Here is a 24,907-nt window from a genome sequence, read left to right on the forward strand (position 1 = left end):
ATAAGTTTCACAATGTCTATGATAAGTAGAGCCATGCCTCTCAAATGCAACTCATGGACCTTAGGAGGGGATTTCCATGTTTTCCCAGTTCAATGAGTTTAATTCTACTTTTAGCCACTTGTCTTTGTAGGAAATTGAATTTAAGGACAATCTTCCTCTCTTCTTCTTGTTGCTTATATTACTTGAGTCATGAAAAACATTTCAAACCGCCATGCATGCAAATATGCCTACTGATGGGCTAAAATTGCAAGATGTACAAGGTGCACTATTGAATGAAGAGGTTAACAAAAAGAACATCGATGCTTTCCACACCTCTTATGCTTTGATAGTCAAAGGCAATAATGGTAGGAGAGGTTATGACTACTGCAGGAGAGACTCTTAGAAAACTCATTCTTAGTCATGTGGATAATCTCGTAATAAGTCCTTAGCCGTAAGTCCACATTGACTTGCCATTATTGTGGGAAGCAAGGTCATATTAGGCCACAGTGCCATAAGATATGCAACAACATAGGCACAAGGAGAAAGGCAAGGGCAAAGTGTAGGATAATTCTGATGATCGTAGCATTGTTCTTAGCAAGTCTAGCATGAAAATTAAAAAGATAAATGCCTTGGAGCTCGAGTCTAATGATGATTACATCTTGGCAACTTCTTCTCTTAATGCTAGTCAATTGGCTTATGCTTCATTCATTTTTCTCAGTATTGACTGCCTGATTCAGGGAATTCTTTTCATGTTACCCCACATAAGGATCAGTTTCATTCCTATCGCAACATGATAAGTTTTGTGAGACTAGGAAATGACTTGACATTGGATATCCTTGATATTGGTAATGTTATTGCTTTAGGCAGTACTTTTATTTTGCATGATGTATGCCTTGTTCTGGCTTTGACCAAAAGCCTACTCTTTGTTGGATAGTTCGATGATGTATCTTTTTGTGATTCCAGGTGGAAGGTCACCCATGGGAATCTTGTCTCTTCTCGAGGTGCCAAGGTTGGCAGCCTCTATCACTTGCTTGTATTTGGATCTATCGACTATGTTTTGGTTGTGGCTATAGTACTGCATATATCATTATAGCATCATCACCTTGGACACATGTGCTTAAAGGGAATGAAAATTCTTACCAATTTGTAGTATCTTCTGCCGCTTGGCTATAAGTGTTTTGATTCTTATGATGATTTTCTTTTATGGCAAGCCAACCCATATATTACATAAGAAATCTAGCATTACGCGCATGGATGAGCCTATGGCTCTTGTGCATTCTAATATTTGTGGACTATACCCTACAAATCTTAAGGTGGCGTGAGTTATTTCATTACTTTTATTGATGATTACTCACATAAGATCTAGGTATATGCCATAAAGTAGAAATTATAAGTCTTGACTACATTTTAGTATTGGCTTGATTTTATTGAGAACTAGTCTAGGTATGAATGCTATGATTTGATAATAGGAGAGATTACGTATCTAAAGTCTTTGAGCAGTTTAGCAATGAAAAGGGTATTAAGCATCAGTTAACTGTCCCATACACTCCACCCTAGAATGGTACAGCCAAGTATACATGGGATTTGGTTCCTTTGCCTAGTGAAAAACATGCTTTGCTATACAAGTGAGTATACAAGTTTAAGAGTACTTTTGGATGCCCTAAGTCGGCCTATAAGACCAGATTGGTTGCTAAGGATTTTAAGCAAGAGCATGGTATTGACCTCGATGAAGTATTCTCACCTATAATCAAGATGACTACCCTATGCTTGGTACTGACTTGGTTGCACAATTAGATCTAGACCTTTATCATATGGATGTAAAGACAACTTTCTTACATGGTGACCTTCATGATGAGATTTATATGCAATAGCCTAAGGGCTTTGAGGAAAAAGGCTAGGAACACCTAGTATACAAGTTGAGAAAGAGCCTTTATGGCCTTAAGCAAGCACCTAGGAATGGTATCACAAGTTCAATGCTTTCATACATTCACAAGGATATACTCATAGTGATATGAATTTGTGTTTATACATGAAGAAGGCCCATGATGGCATCCTTATGATTTTGGTACTCTATGTGGATTATATGTTGATTGCTGGGAGCGCTCATAATGAGTTGGATGCTTTAAAAGGTTAGATCAAGAAGAGCTTTGAGATGAAGGATATAGAATAGGCCTCACATATTCTTCACGCACAATCACTCTAAGTGGCTCCTTTACTTGTCATAGAAGGAGTATATCCAAAAGGTTCTTGAGCAGTTTCATATGCAAGATGTTAAGCCTACTGACTGCCTTTACCTTCTCATGTGAAGGTTAGTCAGGCCAATTGTCCTCAGTCTGATGAGCAAAAGGTTGAGATTGCCAAGTCCCCTTAGGCATCCATAGTGGGCAATTTGATGTATGCCATGATAGTCACTCTTCCTAACATAGCATTTGCAGTGGTGGGAGTTGTGGTGTGCTATATGTCTACAGTTGGTAGGCAGCATTAGGATATCATGAAGGGTATCATGAGATGCCTTAAGAACACTGTAAATATGTGCATATGTCATGGTGGCCATGATATAGGAGTCATGGGGTACATTGACTCTAATTATACAAGACATACAGACAATAGGAAATCCACCTTTGGCTATGTCTTCACCTTTGCTAGAGGTGTTGTTTCTTGGATATCCAAGGTGCAAAAATGCACAGTCCCATCCACTATAAAGGCAGAGTACATATAGCCATTGAGACTTGCAAGGAGGCTCTTTGGTTAGACCATTTGGTGGCAAATGGCCTAATCAAACGTTGGTGGCCGTCTGGTACAAGGAGACTCTTTGGTTAGACTGTTAGAGCTTAGTATTACTAATATGGTCTCTACACTACATTCAAATTCTATGAGTGCTATTCAATTGCTCAAGAATCCAATCTTCCATATGCAAAGACAAACCTATTGAGGTGCATTACCACTTTATTTGAGACGTCATTGAGGACAAGTCCATTGAGCTTGTCAAGATCTCAATTAACCAAAATCTTGCAAATTTACTCACTAAAAGTCTCTCAATGGAATGTTTTGCCTTCCTTAGGAAGTTGATGGGCATTGGATGAGATGACATATTTCCTTATCATGTTGTACTTTACATACATTTGTACTTTGTCACTTTTTTCTTATTCTCTCCTCACTAGGGATATATTCTCCTTTAAGTAGGAGGTTGTTGGAGATAAAGACACCTATGCCTAACCACCCATGTATTCATTACACTGACAATACCTACACACATGTACACTGCAAGTGGTAGGCACCCATCGCTATTACTTCATAGTGGTGGGCTGATGTTCCAATGGTCCATGATCATGATGTTGGACAGGATGTAGAGACCCCATAGACTATTTTGAGACAGTCTACTAGAGATAGACATTAGCGTGATCAATTTGGGACCTCCATGGACTATGTTATGGTGACAAATTCGAGGAGTCCCTTACTTATGGACAAGGCCATGGGCAAAGGTGATAATCACTCTTGGAAGAGGGCTATGCAATCAGTGTATGACTCGTTGTAAAAAAACCATGTATAGGATCTGGTTCCTTTGTCCAATGGGAAACATTTAATATCATGCAAGTGGATGTACAAGTTGAAATGTAATGTTGGATGCTCAAATCCAAAGTATAAGGCTAGATTGGTTGCTAAGGATTTTAAGCAGTAGCATGATGTTGACTTTGATGATGTCTTTTCCCATGTAGTCAAGATGACTATCCTATGCTTAGTATTGGCCTTGGTTGTTCAATTAGCTCTAGATCTCTATCAAATGGATGTTAAGACTACTTTCTTATATGGGGACTTGCATGATGATAACATGCAACAACCTAAGAGCTTTCAAGAAAAGGATAGGAAACACCTAGTGTGTAAGTTGAGAAAAAGACTTTATGATTTGAAGCATTCACCTAGGGAATGGTATGATAAGTTTGATACGTTTATGTGATGGAAATCTTACTCCTATATTGTAGGTAATGGTATAATAAGTTTGATACATTTATGCAATCGCAATCTTACTCCTGTAGTGATGTGGATCTATGTCTCTATACGAAGAAGGCTCATGATGGCAGCCTTATTATCTTGGTACTTTATGTTGATGATATGTTGATTAATGGGAGAGCTCATGATGAGCTAGATGCTTTGAAAACTCAACTCAACAAGAGCTTTTAGATGAAGTACATGGGATAGGTCTCACATATTCTTGGGATACACATCATTGGTGATGATGATCATTGTAAGGGGTTCCTTTACTCATTGCAAAAGGAGTACATATAGAAGATCCTTGAGTGCTTCCATATGTAAAATGTTAAGCCTATTGGTTGCCCTTTACCTTTCCACATGAAGGTTAGTAAGGCAGATTGCAGATGAGAAAAAGGCTGAGATGGCCAAGATCCCTTATGCATTTCCAGTGCTGGGCAGTTTAATGTATACCATGATAGCCACTTATCTCCAAATATAGCATTTGCAATCAAAGTTGTAGCATGCTATAAGTCTATACCTAGCCAGTGACATTGGGAAACTGTGAAGGGTATCATGAGGTACTTGAAAGGCACTATTGATATGAGCATTTGCTATGGTGGTTAGGATACTACAGTCATGGGTTTCATTGACTCTGACTATGCAGGATATGCAGATAGTGCACCTTTGGTTATGTCTTCACTTTTGTTGGATGTATTTTTTCTTGGATGTCCACAGTAGAGTATGTTGCAACCACTGAGGTTTGCAACATAAGGAGACGCTATGGCTAGCCCATTTGGTGATAAAGCTCAATACTACTATTACTCCTACAATGCATTTAGATTCTATGAGTGCTATTTAGTTACCCATGAATTTGGTCTTCCATACAAAGACAAAGCACATTGAGGTGCACTATCACTTCATTAAGGGGATGATAAAGGACAAGTCTGTTAAGCTTTAGTTGCTTGTTGCTGACACGAATCCTACATATTTGCTCACTAAAAGTCTCTCAATAGAACTTTTTTACCTTCCTTAAGAAGATGATGAGCTTAGGATGAGATGATGTCTATTCCTCATCCTGTTGTACTTTATGTACATTTGTACTTCATCACTTTTTTTTGTTCTCTCCTCACTAGAGGCACATTCACCTTTAAGTGGGAGGTTGTTAGGGGTAAAGGTGTATGTGCTTACGCTGCCTTGTATCTACTTTACACACAGTGACTGCACACATGCATATACTACATGTGGTGGGTGCCCATCACTATCCATGTATTCTTTATTCTTTCAATGACTATTAAATATGAAAGGCTAGTCACACATTGTAACTGTTAGAGTTTCCACATGCGACATCTCTCTCTCTTGCTCATTTGCTCTATCTACCATAGCTCTTGCTTTGTTATTGCTTCTACTTATGTGCTTCCACTCAAGCTCTACCTTTAAATTGAATTATATGTTTTATGTTTGGAATGGAAACCATCAACTTACAATATGGATGAATGAGGTCAACATATGTGAGTGGCTCTAAATGGTAAATCCTTAACATTCTCCAATGTATTTATTGTTTGTATTGCTATCATCTATAATTGTTTATAATATCCTTTCCAGATAAGGTAAGGCAACACATGTGCATGGATTGTCACCTCGTAAATGTGACAAGTATGGCTAAGGAGGAGATTTTATCAATTATATATTATACAAATAGATATGTGAAGGACCATTTTTTCATATACTTGGTTTGGGTTCATGGCCTAAATTTTGCCCTCTTGAATAAACATGCTTGAGACCCTAATCTAGAATGTATATACTTTGGCATCAAAGGGGGTGTCCATATCTCATATCCAGACCTTGTCTATGAAGCAAGAATGTTGGGGTAGGCTAACCATGCATCTATATTTGACAAGCTAACTAAGGATGTTAAGACATGGGTGCAAGCACACAAAAAGCTAGCACCCATTTCCACATGGTACAAGGCACCATTGATCACTCTTGGCCACATCATGTGGAAGGTAGTTCTTCAATATTACTTTATGATTTATTTGATCACAATGCCTTTTTTATTAGCGCGATAACATTAATATAAATTACCAAGTGTATGATATGGATGTGTAGCCAATCAAACAAAAATGGATGCAACTCTCTAACTTTGAATTTAGAACCAAGTGGGATGAGGTATACTATAGTATTAATGAAAATATCGTTAAGAAAACTTGACATTTGTTGAGAGTTGTAGACCCAAGCCTTAGAGAGAAGTGGTATCAGTAAGTTGCTACCTCTCAATACTTGCCAATCATATGTATTCAAACCACATTTACCTAAAGTAATAGTGTCTTTTACCATTGCAAAATGGTCTCATATTTGGAGTGGGGCTCCAGGACTGAGAGTGTTTTGAACAAGGAGAGAGTATACACATTGGCATCCTTGAAGCTAAATGAGTTAGATCGTGTAAGGAGAGAATATACACATTGGCATCCTTGAAGCTAAATGAGTTAGATCATGTAAGGATATTGAAGGCATGGGGAGTTCTAGTAGAAAATTTCAATAATTGATAGGAATGCCTAAAAATAGGTTATTCTCTTTGACCTATATTCGTTGTGCATCATAAGTTAGACACATTATTATTAAATGACATAACTTTGATTTGAGCGGATGGAAATGCACATTTTCGAAATTGGGTCAAACAAGAGTCCTTCTATGCCATGTTACAAGGATGACAAAAGAGTCTACTCTCAATATATGGGATGATTAGTATAACATTCAAGTGGATAATGATTTGTTCTTCCAGCATACAAGGAGATAAGGAAACATAGAGAGCAGATGTTTCACACCATCTTCCATGATTTAAAACCAGACAAAGATATAGAGTCTTAGAAGTCATCCAAGTTGGTAGCATGGAGACTTCTTTACATGCATATTGTATTATTATTCTTTAGTAGCATGTTATAATTCTTTCTTGCCATTGCATTCCACAAATCTAATAGTGATTTTGTCTAACAAGTTCATGTATGGGTAGTTGGCGAGAGGGCTATACAAATTTTGCCAAGAGAATGCAAGGACTAGGTGGACCTGGGGGATGTAGTGCATGTATGAGGATTACCAAATTGATTAGAAATGGGATGAGGAGGTGTATCGAAGATGCCTTATCTTCCTTGACTACCCGAAAGGTGAATTCCCCTACAATGAAAAAGCTTTATACCAAAAATACTCAAAGAAAAAACAAACGCAAGAGACACAAGGACCTAGAGCCATGGTAAGTAAAATGGCATGTATTCTTTGAAATATATTACACTTGCTGTCTCCAGTAAAAGAATTGTGGTTGATATATAAGAAAGTGATACTAATAGTGTGATAGTCACAAAAGAAAAATAGAAGAGCAAGTGCACACCTACCATTGTCCAAGAAAAAAGGCCTAGTGAAGATCAGTCTCCTCGTCGCTAGTTAATTTGGTTTCTCCACACTCCACATGTTTGTTATTTTACAATATTGTAGCCAAAACATATCGTGTATGCCTATAGTGAAAATATGTCACCAAACATGACTCATAACTATGTTTATGCAATAGACTGTGTGATTGAGACTACTAAAGAGCAAATCACAATCCCATTTGTGCAAGGAACAATGCACTTGAGCAATAGATGTATGAAGTGAGGTTGCAATTTGTAAGTTTACCATCTATTACATATTCATCCAAATTGTTCCAAAGTTTCTGTATTATTCCATATTTAGACATGTTTTCAATGGACTTAAGAAGTTCATATCATTGGCATAAATAGAACAATAGAGTAGGCTTGTCCAAATCTTGCAATGGAGAGGCTTACCTTACACACTGTTGTACAAAGATGCACAGCAACAATAGAAAGTGGAGAGGGGAGAGTCGATGATATGACATCACACCCCACTCAAATGTGTATTCTCGAGCACCAAGATGGTAAGCTTGATTGTGCAATAATCTCATGAAGTGAAAGCATTTAAATATTCTTCATATTTGTAGTATCAACAACAATGTTTTGTATTGTGCATAGGGTGAAAAAACTCAAGGACATGAATTTGCAATGACAATGGGCATGGTATGTACATATAGAAGCAAAGAGATAGACTCATGTTTCGCGTGCCATGATCAAATGACATGAAAGCTTTTGGACCTTCTTCCACTATAAGATATCAATAGCAATGTTTTGTCCTATGCATGGGAGAAAAGAATGCAAGAATATGGACTAGCAATGCCAAAGGACATGGTAGCTACACATATTGGCAAATAGACATGACTTGTAGTTTTTATATTCAGTGTCATATTATGTGAAAGATTTTGAATATTCTTCCACATTACAATATCAATAAGAATGTTTTTTCTTTTGTAGGAGGGATACAATTCAAGGTTATAATCTACAACGATAGAGGACATTGAGCCATACGCATAGGTAAAGAAATGTACCTCTAGAATATTATGTGTGGTAATATTCAAAAAGGAGAATATGTTGCTAATTGTGAGGTTTATTTACAGAGGGCCATATTGATAGTCATGTGAAGCCCCCTTACAAGACACTATCTCCCATGCCTCCTGATGGTAAAGGTATAGTGGTGTATTGTTCTCTATGACCCGTTCAACACAAGAAATGTTTTATGAAGTGATCAACCGACTAAGGCATTCTCTCGATTTGTAGAGGCATTAGAGGAGGTCAACCAACACAAAATAGTTGAGGTTGACAAAGAAACCATAAACATTTCATGTGATATTATGGTGGTTTGTCTCCCTAGTGATAGTGTCGTGCATGGATTGGGGGATCAAATTCCATCATGGAACTCCCATATTGAGGTGGAGTTGATTGATGCCATGCATCTAGCTAATCGCATGCTCAAGGATATAAGGATGTTAATTTTCCTTGCCACAACACACTCCATGGTGGAGCTCATCGAGCAAGTGCATGTGTGTGTGTGCGTGTAGAGAACAATACCAGTGTGCATGATATAAGTTATTCATTGTTAGATGTCTATCTATGTCATTGTTGGAGGCAAAGAGTTGAGAGGCTCAATGTCACAATATGGTCATGCAAGTTTCTATATATGTATCACACTTGGTGGCTCCATTTACTAACTGCAATTGCTAAATTAGACTTTCATACTTTAAATACAAGTACGTGTGATATATATTGTAGCATACATGTGCTTAGATGTCAATTACAAAGCACCTATTCCTTTGAAATTCACAAAAGACAACATTACTATGGATGAGTGGGTGTGAGATACAACAAGAGTCCTAATGAGAGGTCTGTATGAGATCTATTATTATTAAACTATTGTAGAAATTTTTTCTAGGCATTTTGTAGATTCCTAATCCCTTAGTATCAATACCGCTTATACTGTAGGTGGCATGCAATGTGGTAGGGCTTTTTGGAGCTTAGTTTTTCATACACAAAAAAGGGGGCACCATATTAGATTGCAATGTAGGGTTTAGTAACCTTACATCAATAGCACTAGATTCCAATAGACAATCCGCATGCATGTATCGCTTTGTCGAAGATGGGCGATTGATAAGAGCATGCATAATATGTTTATGTAAACCCATAAAATATTTGATCATAATGTAGCTCTCTTTTTGTCATACCAATACATGTATGCTCACCTTTTCACATGCTCATGTAGAGCTTCCCTCACAACCTAAAAGCTAATTGTCTTCAAAGTGAATAGGGTACTTCTACATAGGCAGCCAAAGCAAATGGGATCATTACCAATGAAGCCCTTAGAAGTGGGCCAATATCGAGTGATTTTTTGGACATGTCTCACTAAGATTTTGAAGGAAATATATACCTTTTTTGACATTGCCATTTGGAGCTCAATGAAGGAGGACAACTTGAGTGAGCTACTCCAATTGGTTAGAAGTGATTATGTAAACCTAACAATGCAAGCACCAACATTTGTATTTCAATATGGACAAGGCAAGTGCAAAATAGCACACTTCTTTTGGAAGGAGTCACACGATGCCCCAACTTTTTTAATGTTTTGATGATATTGATTGGCCATACTTTAGCCCAACAATGACACCATGTGTGGATGATAGCATGCAGCATATGTAAAGGAACCCACCCACCTTCTTTACATGCCCATCCTCATTTGAGGAAAATCCCATGGACACCCTCCTCTTGGAACACATACTTTCATACTTGATTGAGATAGCATATTTTCATGAAATAGTCCATGAGTTTGTTACGGATCACCCATTCCACCCTCCAATAATGGATCTCGATTGATATTTGGTGTATACAATGAATATGTACATTTGGTTTACGCACAGCAGTTCACCATCTTGCAAATATAGTTGTGAACTTAGTACACCTTTTCATAATTATTTGATTGTTTAAAGTTTCAAGATTTGAATGGTACAAATTTAGAAGCAATAGGCTGAGATATGTAATGAGCAGTATATAGTTGCACTTTTTAAAGAATGTTTGGTAATTGCAAGGGTTATTGTAAGTGTAATTAAATGAGGATAAGAGAGAACATGGGAAAGAGAGAGGAAGGTGCAAGTGAAGCAAATTGTGCTTGTGGTTTCGCTTGTGTACACAATTGTAGTACTAATACATTAAGATGTGTAAATAAAGCATGTGCAAAGGACTTTAAGATGGGTGGAATGTGAATGTATATGTGTATGTGAGTGTATATGTGCACAATTGATCAAGTAATAGTGAGATGATATTGTTGTCTTGATATTAACTATTTGAATAGTTTGAAAGCAATAGATATCGCACATTTTTGTAGTAAGTTCATGCAATAATGCAAGATCTATTAGTGCACCAAATTGTTTGATATTGCACATTCTTGTAGTAAGTTCACATAATAATACACAATTGAATCTAGTAAAAATATTTGTGTTGTAGTTTCACTCAGGTGTGCACAAGTGAAGTACTAATGTATTAGGATGTAATTGCAAAACATGTGCAAAGCATTAAGAGCATAGAGAAATGTGAATGTATATATATGATAGTACATGTGCACAATTAAACAAGTAACAATGTGATATTATTGCCCAAATGTTAACTATTAAAAATATTTGACAAAATGAATCTCACTAGCCCTAAGCCCTTGCAAATTTATAAGGGTTACTATAAACGAATGCATACTAAACAAATGAGGATGAGAGTGAGCAAGAGAAAGAGGGAATGAGAGAGAGAGAGAGAGAGAGAGAGAGAGAGAGAGAGAGAGAGAGAGAGAGAGAGAGAGAGAGAGAGAGAGAGAGAGAGAGAGAGAGAGAGAGAGAGAGAGAGAGAGAGAGAGAGAGAGAGAGAGATGTGTGTGTGTGTGTGTGTGTGTGTGTGTGTGAAATTGCTACTTTAGAGAGAGAGAGGGAGGGGGGGAAGGGAGAGGGAATAATTGATAGGAGACACACACACACAGAGGGGGAGGAATTGGTACTTGGGATAACTAGCATGGGGGGGAGAAACATGGAGAGAGAGAGAGAGAGAGAGAGAGAGAGAGAGAGAGAATAATTGGTAGAAGAGAGGGAGAAAGAGGAGAAATGGCACGTGAGATAGTTAACATGGGTGGAGAAAGAGATCCTGTTGGTGGCACTATTGATAGTGGTGCTAATGTGAGCAATGGGCAAGTAAGATACGGTGGTCATGGAAGCGATGGTGATAGTGGTGCTAGTAGATATACTAGAGGTAGTGGAGAACAAACAATAGATGTGGTGGTGGTGGAAGTGATGGAGGTGGTATATTGTGCAAAATGAGGATGGGGCACTTTTAGCCTATGACTATAGCAAAAGAAAACTCTATTTTCTACTTCTTCTCACCTACTTCTAGTAGTGTAGTACATTTAATGGCTCCAAAACACTATTTTTTCAGCTCTCTATTCACCATGAATCCTTATGAGATATCTCTTGACTAAAGATTGCTAATAAGGGATGGTAAAGCTTCTTAAGAACTAAGGTTTATAGTAGCAAATAAGAGATTCATCCAATCATGGACATTCATGATCTCTAAAGACTAATTCTAATTGGTTACACTAGCCAAACCACCTCTATATAAAGGATGGGAAGCCCCATGGATGGAAATCATTTGTGAGAGAGCTTACATGCTATTACATCTCATTCTTTCTTACCCCAAAACTAGCACCCTAAAAAGCTAGTTTGATCCCCACACTATCTCAAGCTAGAGAGAAGCAATTGATCTTGAATATGAGTTGATTTTAGTCATAATTTAGATTAGTTTAAAAAGCTAATCAATGTTGCAATTGATTCATAGTACACCCCAAAACAACCTTGAATCAACTATCTACAGCTTTATCAAGCTTTTCTTCGATAGTTCCATCGCTATCTCTATACTACCCACTAAACTTCTAAACTTTTTTAGAGGAAAGATTAGTTGTTCTCAATGAGGTTTAGATTTCACAAAATTATTACTTTATCTCATTATTTTATTGAAAAATCGTGAATTTTATCCATAGCGTGTGCCAAGACCTTTGATACATTAAAACCTAGTCTATCAAAAAAAGCATATTTGAGTGAAGAATGTATAGTCTAATAGGACCCCTAAGTGACCTTTAAATGTAGCTCAACTTGAAGTTGTCCCAATTGAAGTAGAGCCTCCAATTTTTGTGACTATGAATGCAACCTCGTTACTTGCCTCACAAACTGCATATCATGTGCACTATATCAAATGTATAATTAGCTAACACTACCATAGTCTTAATTTTGGATTAATTAATAATCTTAGTAATCTTCGTTCTAATGGATTGATTCAATCAAGAAGTAAAAATTTACTTGAACTTTCATGTAAATAATGTAATATTTATTAGTTAATTAAATAAGTTAATATGTACTAGTTATCGTTAGAAATTTGCTATCTCTCATTAGGTAAAATTTCCTCTCTCTCTCTTTTTTACTACTAATGATTATCATGGTATTACGATCCTATTTCATGATGAAGTAGTGTATTTGAAAAAACCTTAATAATTGAATTGACTAGTTAATTCAGTAAATATGATCCCTATGAGGTATCCAAGAAATTAATGAAACTATTGGTATTTGATTATTCTTAGTTAAATTGTCATAAAATTGGATAATAAGTGACATGGGATTGTTGTAAAGAATTATATATAAACCCTTATGAAAACCTTGGTTTTAACCTTGTTTTAACTCATGTCAATGGGATTAATATACAAAAAATAATTGGTAATAATAACTATGAATTTCCAATAAGAAACCATAGTTATCATTATTAATATTAAACTATATCTTATGTATAAAATACACAAAGTGATTACAAATCATGGTTTATTATTCCTTGAATTATAATATTAATGTAAAAGAAAAGAACTTGCTTTTAAAGGATTGTTTGAGCACCGTATTTCATTTTAATTAAAGAATATATTATTGTAGTCACTGGTTGACATGATTCTAGTTTATGAAGCAAGTTTTGACAAAAGAGGTCCATATGAATGGCATAAGAAGCATAGATAACTATCCCCAAGTGTCTTGCTAGTGCCATCTTGAGTCCTTGGACCAAACCCATTGACAAGAAGTCGCTCTCTACAAGATACAAGTGATTGCTTGAGAATAGTGATAAGTAGCAAGGCTCAAGGGCTCAAGTTGTTTTTTGCATGGTACCAATAGTTCGAGTCCAAAGCGGTTCGATATCAGACATTCTATCTAGGATATTTTTAGTTGGGTATAAGGCAGTTTCTGTCTAGAGGCAGGTTTGTATTTTATCAATGACAAGATATAACTACCGATGGCATTTGTATTTACCTTGTTAAAAGTATTATTTTGAAAAGATTGTTTGCTACTATTTTCATGTATGTATACTAAAGGCGTGAAATGGAACAGTGCTTAGTGGGCTAATTGAAGAAGTCGATTGTATATATCCACACTAAATATATTAGCATAATTAGGGAACTAATAATGCCTTGGGTATATCAAGACTGGAAAGTGGGTGGATGACTTTCCCAATGGAAGTTGTCCTATGGCTTTAATAAATAAATATCAAATTCAAATATGTTATTATTTAGCATTAGATCTACCATAAATTGTTGTATGACAATTGAGTGGAAACTATCCTTAAATTAATGTTGATATTGTGTAGAAAAGACAATTTGTCTCCATCGAATTTATGAGACTCATTGTGATTGCTACAAAATCTCAAATCTGATACTAATAAACATCCATGCTTTCAACATAGCCGAGTGGGACTAAGATGACTTGCCTTCCCCAGGGCCTTGCCCAAGCTCTTACCCAGAGCTAAATAAAATTGCCTAAGGTGGCCAACTATCAATGCCTAGGTATGTAAGGTGTTCTATATAGAAAGGTTCCCCCTTACGATGGGGCCAAATTTAGTGGAGCTCTAGTCCAATGTTATGATCTCACACATGTTTCTTTGATAGGGAAGAAAACATATACAAGTTCGATGTGGTTTACCATTGAAAAGTCAAGGATGAATAGAGGGAAAGTTGGTAGCCTGGGTTTTGGTTGATTATAGCTCTTTGAAGTAGATGTGGATTTAAATATTGCAATAATACAAATGCCTTGTTTATGAAGGAATGTCTGTGTCTACATAAGAAGACATGTTACTAGCAAGAGATGCGGCCATGCCTACTTCCACTGATATCTTTCTTGAATGTTTGATGACTTTTGTTTTTTTATCAAGTTGTTAAATCAAGAAATAATGCATCCATTTCTCTCTTCACTCTTCATGTGCATACTATATTTGTAAATACCATTGTTAGGTATATTAAGAAAATGTAACCCTTTCCTCTCTGCTTTTGACATGAACTATATTTGCATACTATTGTAATGAAAATGTTTTTAATAGATACATGCTTTTTAAATTTGGAAAACATTATCTCCTTTCTTAGTGTTTGATTGCTTTTCATTGCTTCTAGATAGGTGAGTATCCACTAATGATTTTTGATGATTTATGCATTTTTGGATTCTGATTCTGAAGATGATGACCTGCTTATCATTCTTATGACTGTGTGCTTTACAATTTGAACAAAAGAGACTACAGCAATCCTATGACTGTCATGAGAACTTCGGTCTTTTGAGTACCCTTAGCCTATAGGTACACAAAAAAAAAATTATGTTATGATATGTGATTTGGTTTGTGTGCATATAAAGAAACAAAACCTTACCCTCTTCTACCTATCGAACTACCCTCTGCTCCAAAGATAGGAGGGGGCCAAATGTTGACCCATCTTCTCTATTTCTCTTTAGATATATAGAATTTTAGAACTATTTTATTTTTTTAAATACATATATATATATACATACTAGGTGCAACACCTTGGGTAGGGTTTTGCTGTGGGACTCTTGAGTCCTATGAAAAGGATTTTATGCATGCATAGTTGTTACTCATTAGTTGCTACTGTAATATACAAATGTGCATTGTATAAGTCATAAATATCATAACATGTGGATTTGTGCATGCATAAAACTTGCTCACTACTTGAATTTTGATATAAAAATGTGCATTGTATAAGTCTTAAACTATCAAAACAAAAAACACATACTTATGTGCACATATACACATGCATACACGCACACACATAAGCACATAGATAGAAGTCATAAGGTGAGCACAATTGAAAAGAATATCATACATCGTGGAGAGCCTTTAGATATTATATGTAGTGTGTTGCACAAACTTGGAATAGGAATTTGTTGAGAGTGTAGAGTCTAACATTGGTGCTTCAAGAAGAATTGCATGATTCGTATAGTTGTTGCATCATTGGTATATGTGTTGGGAGAGATTCTCTATAAGTTTTTTTCCCTCCAAGGGGGGGGGGGGGGGGGGGGGGGGGGGGGGTTTCACTATATATATATCCTCTATATAATGTGCATTCATGGCCTATTTATCAATATCCTAATCTATAAATTTTTCTTGAATCTGTAAGTAACCCCTTTATACGACACCCTTCTGTATGTAAAAAATGGTGTTTTAAAAACCCCTTATTTTGAACTCACATTATATATACATATATTTATGAGTGAACCCCCCCCTCCCCCCCTCGAGTTTTTTCCCTAATTTTTTTGGAAAGAAAAAGTTATACATTAATCTTTATGTATGGGTGCATTTTTTATTTGGAGTTGATACCATAATAGTGGAATACTTTCTTTGATGGATATATTAATACAAACATTTTAATTTGCAACTTATTAACTATTCATTAACATTGCTATAATAACACATTGCCATATGTCAGAATGGAAAATGTTGGATGTTCTAGTGCTAACGATATTTGTGGAGTTCCAAAGGTTCTTGCATGCTCTACGTAAACACACAAGAATGCATGTAGGATATTGAAAGTCTGCAATAAGGGAGTTGGCCAAAAAAGGAATTCTTGAGTTAGATGTGCTTATCATGGTGATGGTAAGTATCTCAATTTTTTGAGGCACTTGAAATCTTTAGAAAAAATTTACAAGTCATTGGCTAAGGAATATGGAATCTTGAATAGCTATGTGGAGACCATATTTAATACGTGATCTTCTAAAGTCAGGCAAAACGTAAATGCTTTGTTTGCCACTACTGCAGAGACCAATCAGTCTCCACATATCATCATCAATGATATGTGGAAGGTCCTTTAGGGAGAAGACTCTCCTCGAGGGCCCACCATGTGCAAGAGCATATGTGTCCTATATTTTAACCAATTGAAGGAGGATGTGAGCACTTTGCATGAGGAGCTTGCATCCCTGAAGATTTACATTCAAAGATTCAAGGGATTGCAATCATTGATGAGCCATAGATTGCCTTGAATGTGCCTTCCTTGCTACATATAGTTTGTAGCAACAATGGATGTTGGACTATCTCTAGTAGATCTGTGACCTTTTTCTCTTTCTGTTAATGGTTATGGTCTTTGGATGGTTTTCAAGTTCATTTAAGTGCTTTCTCATTAAATATTCCTAATTGTGTTTCTTGGTTTTCTTTGTTCACGCCAATACTTTGTTGTTTAAAATGGTGTTTAGTCCATTGTTTTATGGTTTGTTGTTTCCTTTTTTCAAAAAGTTTGTTGAGATGGTGAACAATGATATTGTATCAATGGGCTATGAGCATGTATTTCCTGACATAGTTTTCAGCACACATGTTGTTTTGCAAACATGGGTGTTTGGAGAAGCCGCAACTCAGTTGCACACAAGATAGTGAAACTTGCACTGCATGCGCAGAAAGTTGCTTCTTCCGCCAAAAATATTAAGTATTCAAAGGCCCTACTTAACATGTGTAGTATCCAATGGAGTGGATGCTTTGCAAAAGAGTCATGTTTGGCTAAAAATGTTTCTTTACACTTTTATGGGCCCCTATAAGAGCTTTGATTCAGCCCCAAATCTATGATGAATGCATAATATAACTGAACTGCCTCATATAGGAATAGAGTGAACTGCATCAAGCAGTGTAGAAAATATCTAATGCCTCATCAAGTAACTAGTAAGAAACTCAGAAATAATGATATAGAGACATAGAACTACACTCTACAGCACTCATAATGGCAAATCAAAGATAGAAATCAGAGTATAAGCTCGAAATAAGACAATAATAGAGATATGAATTATGACGCCCAATTTCATATTGCATTAATAATCAAGAAAGTCCAACATACAACTAGTATGATCAAGAATAATGATCCAAACGTGAAAAAGACACACAATACCTCTTCATGTCACATTTTACAACTGCCTACACACTGCACTTCATGAGGCATTTTAAGACTGCTTCATACAGGAAATAGTAAAGACTAAGGCTCTAAACCATGCTAAGGGCAAACATAATGCATAAAGTGTAAAGCCATGGCTAACAAGCTTCTAGTTTAATAGAGGTCAATTTGATGTTGGAATTACAATGATGTGGAGAATGTTATTCATGGTGAGACCATTACATGATCACCTCTTTAGTGCAATAATGATTGCTACAATCCATTTGTTCAATTATTGGAGTGTGTTCCAATGCTTTGAAGGGATGTTGGGGAGTTTAAGTTGTTATTGGGGCAATTGGTAGGTTTGATGGCAAAATTAATAGAAAGCTGCGCACCTACAATACTAAATGTTAGGGAGTCCTTGCTAGATGGTTGATATTTTTTTCGGTGTTTACCATTTGAGGTCTCTTTACTATGATATCATCTCGGACACAATTATGGGTTCCATCTAGCAACCGATTTTTCAAGAAAAAAATTAATGGATTTCATCTTTGGATTCTCATTTTGTCATTTACAAATGCACACTCATGTTCTCTCTCTCTCTCTCTCTCTCTCTCTCTCTCTCTCTCTCTCTCTCTCTCTCTCTCTCTCTCTCTCTCTCTCTCTCTCTCTCTCTCTCTCTCTCTCTCTCTCTCTCTCTCTCTCTCTCTCTCTCTCTCTCTCTCTCTCTCTCTCTCTCTCTCTCTCTCTCTCTCTCTCTCTCTCTCTCTCTCTCTCACATTCAAAGCAATGTCAGATTATATTGAACATCTCTCTCTCTCATTCAAAGCAGTGTCAGATTATATTGAACATGTGTAATAGATGAGCAATATTATTTTGTCTTCCATGTGTTGCAATTATTTTCTTTAATATTGCTTTTTCTATTGATTTGTCACATGTCTTTGTTTTCAATCATGTTTATGCAAAATGCACCCTTTTATGCTCTGTGTAGATCACTCCATCAATATCATCTCTCTCTGACAATGCCTCGAATTGTGAGGAACATGTCAAGAAATAACATATTAGGCATTCACAAAAGACTTATGGAAAGTTTACTAGAAAGATGCAGGCTTCAAGCAAGAGTGAGAACATATTTTTGCAATATTCAAAGGGGAGTTTTGAATCATTGTCTATCGGGAACATTGCTACCATTTGTGTCTATTCATGCTACTGGAATTCATAAATTTGGGTTGCCATTGCAATGTCATCACCGTCAAATCTTTATGGTAGATTTACGCCCATCTAATGCTTTGCATGGTGGATTGCATGGATCACAAATAGAACAACAACTGGTACATTTCTCCATGGAGAATGGCCTTGTGTCACATGGTGATGATTTTCCCAATGTTCATCACAATACTTGAGAAAACATGAGAACTCGTGATAATGTCATGTTACATAATCCAACATACCGAATTTGTGGAGGTGGTCCTCCAATGTGTGGGAGCAATATTGTGAATGGTGAGCATGTATAAGTGGTACCCTTAGAATGCCTATGTGACTAGCATCCCACTAGTAACCATTGCCATGTCCTGGAGGAAGCACCATTGCAGCATGCAAACCGCCCATTCTTTAATGGAAACATTGTTATGAATGGTGAGCATGCGTAGGTGGTACCTTTATAAGGCCCACGTGACCAACATCCCACTAAAGACCATCATCATTTCACGCAAGAAGTAGCACGAGAGGAGGATGTGGATTGCCCATTCTTTAACAAAAATGATATTTCAAAAGTGCATGTTGATGAAGAAGAACATATGGATGCTCCAATAGAGATTTTGCATTGCGATGCGTCCTTCTTTCCACAAAATGGAGGGTTTTGTTCCATTCTGAATTACTTGCTTGCATTGGAAAACCATTCACCATTGATGAATGTACTAGAAGTTAGAGTTCTGAAAAAATGTTTTCTATTAGGGCGCTTAACAAAAAATGTGTGCATTGCTCTACAGTGCTATAGGCTGTGGAGACAAGGACTATGCACTTGCAAATATTTGGCAAACATTGTTGCAAGAATGGTAAGGCTAGACTAGCACATTTGCAAGGACCATCCCTATTCTTGCATAATAAATTGGAGGGTCACCATACCCATAGTCAAGAGTTTAAAAATAACATTCAAGGGTGGTATAATAGTGCCCTTTCGTTTGTTTCAATGGGTGCATATGTGGATGAGCTTTTAGGTGCAAGTAGAAATACCAATATACTTTTTGTGTACATGTTTCTCACATGTTTCGATATATCATTGCATTGATCCAATGTTGCATGATGCTAAGTGTCGACCCCAGTTTATGCAATTGCATGTATATGATATTGATCATGAACTGGCGAATTGTTTGGATGTGATGCATTGCTTGGTTCCCAAATTATTGCAAGAGCTCTAAGGAATGATGCACAGTCACAATGTCTATGCTCACGCTTTTCCCTCTGTTGGTGATATATGTCAACGTGGTGATGCCTGGAGGTGAGAATGAAAATTATAGAGAGTCCTTCAACATCAATGCAATACACGGTGCCTATTGGAAATGAGATTGCCGTAATAATACATGGGAATGGTGATGAGGATGAGCTAAGTCATCGTGATATCCATGTCTTTACTCGAGAGGCCCAATGTGTGAGAATGTCTAATTTACATTAGGTGTATATACCAGTGTTGTATGTTTTTTTGTTCCCAAATGGAGAAGATGGATGGTATACAAGGATTCCATAAAGTGAAATGCTAGATGATGTGGCTTTAGAACACTTAACAAGTAAAGTTTGTGTCATGCAAATGCAATTCTATGCATACTGTATTCAACTGTGTGATTACTCGAATACTTATCTTTTGAGAGGAGGAAGGTTGTTGCAACAATTAATGGTAGATACATACTGTATTATTCAGCAATGCATGCTTGCTTGGTGTCATCAAAATCGGCAAACACTGTGTGTAGAGCTTTGCCAAGGCTTGGCAGATATTTTTTGTGGTGCAGACAATTCTAGTATTCATGTTATGGGAGCAAATGTTGGAAAGAAAATTGTTATGTCTTCCTCTTTTACAAATTGTCCTAGGTTCGTGTATCAATTGTATCAAGATGCAATGGGAATTGTTCGCGCAAAAGGGAAGCCTAATTTGTTTATAACTTTTGTATGTAATCGGAATTGGCCAGGGGTTTGACAGATACTTGTAAGGGCAATCAGCACTGTGACCACCCAAATTTTACCATTGTTTACTGCAAAGCAAAGGAAGTAGAAAATGGGGCATCAAGAGGAAAAGCACAAGGCGGAAAAAAGGAAAAGGTGCCCTATAAGAGAGTGGGCCCATCAGGAGTACAAGATGCAACCATGGATGTCACAAGCAAGAAAGCGCACCTGTAAATATAAAGGCGTAGCCAAAACCTCTATAAAAGAGCGCCAGGCTACCTCCTGTGCAATTTGTAACGATAAATGAGTGGTAGGACTAAGCTAGAAAGAAAGGAGGACAATGGGAAAAAGGGCCTATGCCATGGCTGGTCATGTAAGAAAAAGGGGATAAGGGGATGACCACCCAAAAGGGATTTAGGGTTTTGTATATAAAGTTTAAAAAGTGAACGAGAGCTCATTCTTTGGTGTGTGGCAAAGTGGACTCTTCTTCTCCTCTTCTTCTCTTCTCTTGCTTGCTTGTGAGTGCTTGAGGGAGGGAGTGCGAGTGAGTGAGGGAGTGAGTGTGTGAGGGTGAGGGACTGTGGTGGAGAAGCTCTCCATCTTCTCCTCTCTTTTCTTCTTCTCTTCTCTTCTCTCGTCTTGCGCATGGCTATGGAGGATGGAGCTTGGACGAAGAGGCTTGAGGATGCTTGACCTTGCATCATGAATCATGGAGCTATCGAAGTGCTTGAGAGAGGAAGAAACTCAATCGGATATCAAGGTAAGCTCACTACACTCATAGAGAGGGATAGCGCATTGGCTACGTGAGAGGTAGCCATTAGTACTCACTTGAAACGCTTGAACAATAAGCCATTCGTGGGTCTTCGCGGTTGGCCTCTACATTTTGGTTCTGTTGCCAGGACCAACGGATTCAAGCTTGAGTACTTGTGCGCTTCAAATCAAGCACCGAAGTAAGGACTTCATCCCCGAACCAGAGCTTGAGATAGATAAAAGGATTTGGATTTTAATCCGTGCTATAAGTAAGTATTTTTGGTTTTTGATGATTGGTTGAGTAGGAGAAATCAATTCAGTACCTTGCTTTTGATTTTTGTCACATTTAGAGTAGGATAGAAAGGAGAAATCAGAGTGGGAAGCTCACATTTCACTATTGTAAAATAGTCCTGCACACGGCAATAACATGGAAAAATGGAAAAAATAGAGGGCTTAGATGTCTTGGAGTTGCAAGTAGAGTGATTGGGAAGATTGAGGTGCTGGCTAGCAAGGGTTTAAGGTCCTAGGTGACCAAGGAAAACCTCATTTGCAATCCTAGCTTTGTGTGTGTGTGTGTGTGTGTGTGTGTGTGTGTGTGTGTGTGTGAGAGAGAGAGAGCTTGCAGGGCACAAGACTATGTCAAATTGATCCGAGCGTGTCAGATCTTTAGGTGAGATTCAGGTGTATAGAATGCCCTTGACCTACACTCCTCCTTGATTCCTGGAAGTCCTGGTAGCTGCTAGCAACATTTAAGTGAAGATTTTTAGCAAAAACGTGATCAACACGTACTTCGATCCGTGGACTCAGACTCGGACAAGTCGTTTTGTCCGATCGAACGTACCCGTCTAATTTTGAAAATCGGACTAACTCTAAGATCGATCACACAACCTTGTCTGATCACGATAATCAAAGACCCCAACTCGACCCTAAACGAGAGCCGAATGGGATAGTGCAACAAAAAAACCCGAGAAGCTAGTGAGAACAACTAGGAACCAAACACACGACCCTATCAAGCCAACCCGTAGACAAGAGAGCCGGAGTTGCGCACACTTTGTTTCTCACTCACTCTGGTTTCCATCACTCGAAGCACACTTGAAAAGAGTTAAAAGTGTGATTTCGCACAGTACACGAAAAGGAACACACACACACTCACTCATAGAGTGAGGGTAAGTTGAGAACTGGTTGCAATTAACAAGGAACTCACTCAGACATAAAACTTTGAAGGAACCCACCAGTAAGAGAAGACCCAAAGACATAGAAGGGTGATCGAATCCCTAAAGGTAGGCCCAAGCGAAGAACACAAAAAAAAAACCAGATGCAACTAGGACATGCACTATCGTGGAAGTGGATCTACCCGGCCTTATCAACTTAATCGACAACTTGGCGGAACATGAAGCTTTGGACATGAAAGAAGACAAATCAAGCCGTAGAAGCAACGAAGAGCTGGATCTAGGTGATTTTCCTAAGACCATCCAACAATTAGTGCACAAATATGATGTTCAAACCTATCTAGAACACTGTGATAGACCTATAGAGGATGTCATAGCAGAGCTTGAGGAAGAGAGAAAGCTGGCTCGCAAGGCTTTGGAAGGCCTAGCTGCATATAACCAAGACAAGAAAACTAGGAGCTTTCACCAGTGTTTGGAAATGTGAGAGATCCAGAGAGTGCTAGCCCTAGTAGGCAGAAATCGATCGGATAGCAAGAGAGTGCTAGAGGGAGACCTCACACTGAGCGCGAAGCGATTGCTAGATAACACGGCAGCAGAGCAAAGCACTGCAGCATTAGCAACATCACTTCTAGCAAGGTTAGGGGTTAACCAAGGCTCTAAGAGCCAACTGAAAATCCCTATGGTGGCAAAGCAGCTAAACAAATACTAAGCAAATGACGATCCGTATAGCTTTGTGGAACAAGTCGAGTAGGTCTATGAGGCCAACAGCCTTATTGATCCTGCTCAATGCTCCTAAGCTTTCGAACTGTGCTTAGGTGACAAGGGCCGGACTTGGTACACGAGTTGGGATGCTGCAGAGCATGCCGATTTCAATAGCTTGAAAATTTTCTTCATCAAGAGATTTTTCGAACCTGGGTACTAACCTACTAGTGAGACTCACGAACATCAAGCAAAGAGATAAAGAGGATATTCGAGACTACGTGACCCAAGTGAGGAGCCTCTTCAAGAGGATCCCAATGGGTGAGAGACCAATCGAAAGAGTGGTATCCACGGTATTCATCGGCGAAATACAAAGTGAAGAGCTCTACAAAGCCTTGCCCGGCAACTCGAGCTTGCAATGAGATGCATTGGCAAGGGTCTTTGAGGAAGCTATTAGAGTGGATGACCTGCTCAAGGAAAGAAGCTCCAAGTACTCGAATAGAAGAGTCTAGTAACCAGGAGTTCCAAGAGGGCCTCAACACTGAGTGAGAGAGCAGGCCCAAGCACGAGGGCAAAAGGAAGGGTACTGACTCGGGACAGGAGCTAGTAGAGATTAGGATGGACATAACCAAACTATAGGAGATGATGAGACGACCAATGCGTGCACATGTCCAATGCGTGCATTGTGGCAGGAACCACTTGGCAGCGGAGTGTGAGGACCCTAGGTCACGACCTTGCGCTAATTGTGGTAGGTTCGGCCATGATGCCATGCATTGTAGACTATCTCAGAGACTCCCGTACCCATAGCCTTATGGTCAATCCTACCTTGAGAACAAGCCATCGAACCTCCTTGGCCCCTAGACCACCTGGACCCTACATGACCCACCCACCGAGTGATACTCCAATCAACTATGTGGACGAGCCTAGCAACGATGAGCCTTACGTAAACCCATACGTGTCGTATGATGAGGAAGGCAACGCAATCCTTATGGACTACCAACTAGGTGATGTGTTGGCATTAGGTAGGGGGAGAGGTAGAGGGCTAGGGGCACAGACCCAATAGCCAATGGACTTGTGGTCACCTAGGACACATTTCTTCGCACTGCCCCGAGAGGGAGCAAACAAATAGAGATCAGACTAACTTGAGATGCACTGAGTGTGGAATCACTCACCTCTTTTTTGATTGCCCAAGGCGAAGGCCATCCTCTAGTTCGACAAACGAGCCATTGGTTCCATTGGGGTTATTCAGTGTCAAGACACTCGATGGGGAGGCCACACCTATCTCATTGCATGTCATGACCCACGTGCAGACGAAGCAAGCTGGCATATTATTACCAAGGCCCAGCAACCTTGATGCAACCTCAGTTGGAAAGAAGAGCCGGAGATGAAGGAAGAAAAGACCAGAAGCTAAGATCACCCTCAAAACTGAAAGTGCCACAACACTACCAGCTGGAGGGAAAGTCATTGATGCAGAGGAAGAAACGTCAATGGCTAAAAAGGGAAGTGCTAAGGTCGGGGAGTACCCCAACCCGAAGCGCTAACTCAAAGCCATCAAGAAGGTAAAAGAGTGGGAAAATGAG

This window comes from Lygodium microphyllum, chromosome 16 (assembly GCF_053477565.2).
Source record: "Lygodium microphyllum isolate KBCC chromosome 16, Lygodium_microphyllum_v1.1.10, whole genome shotgun sequence".
NCBI lineage: Eukaryota > Viridiplantae > Streptophyta > Polypodiopsida > Schizaeales > Lygodiaceae > Lygodium > Lygodium microphyllum.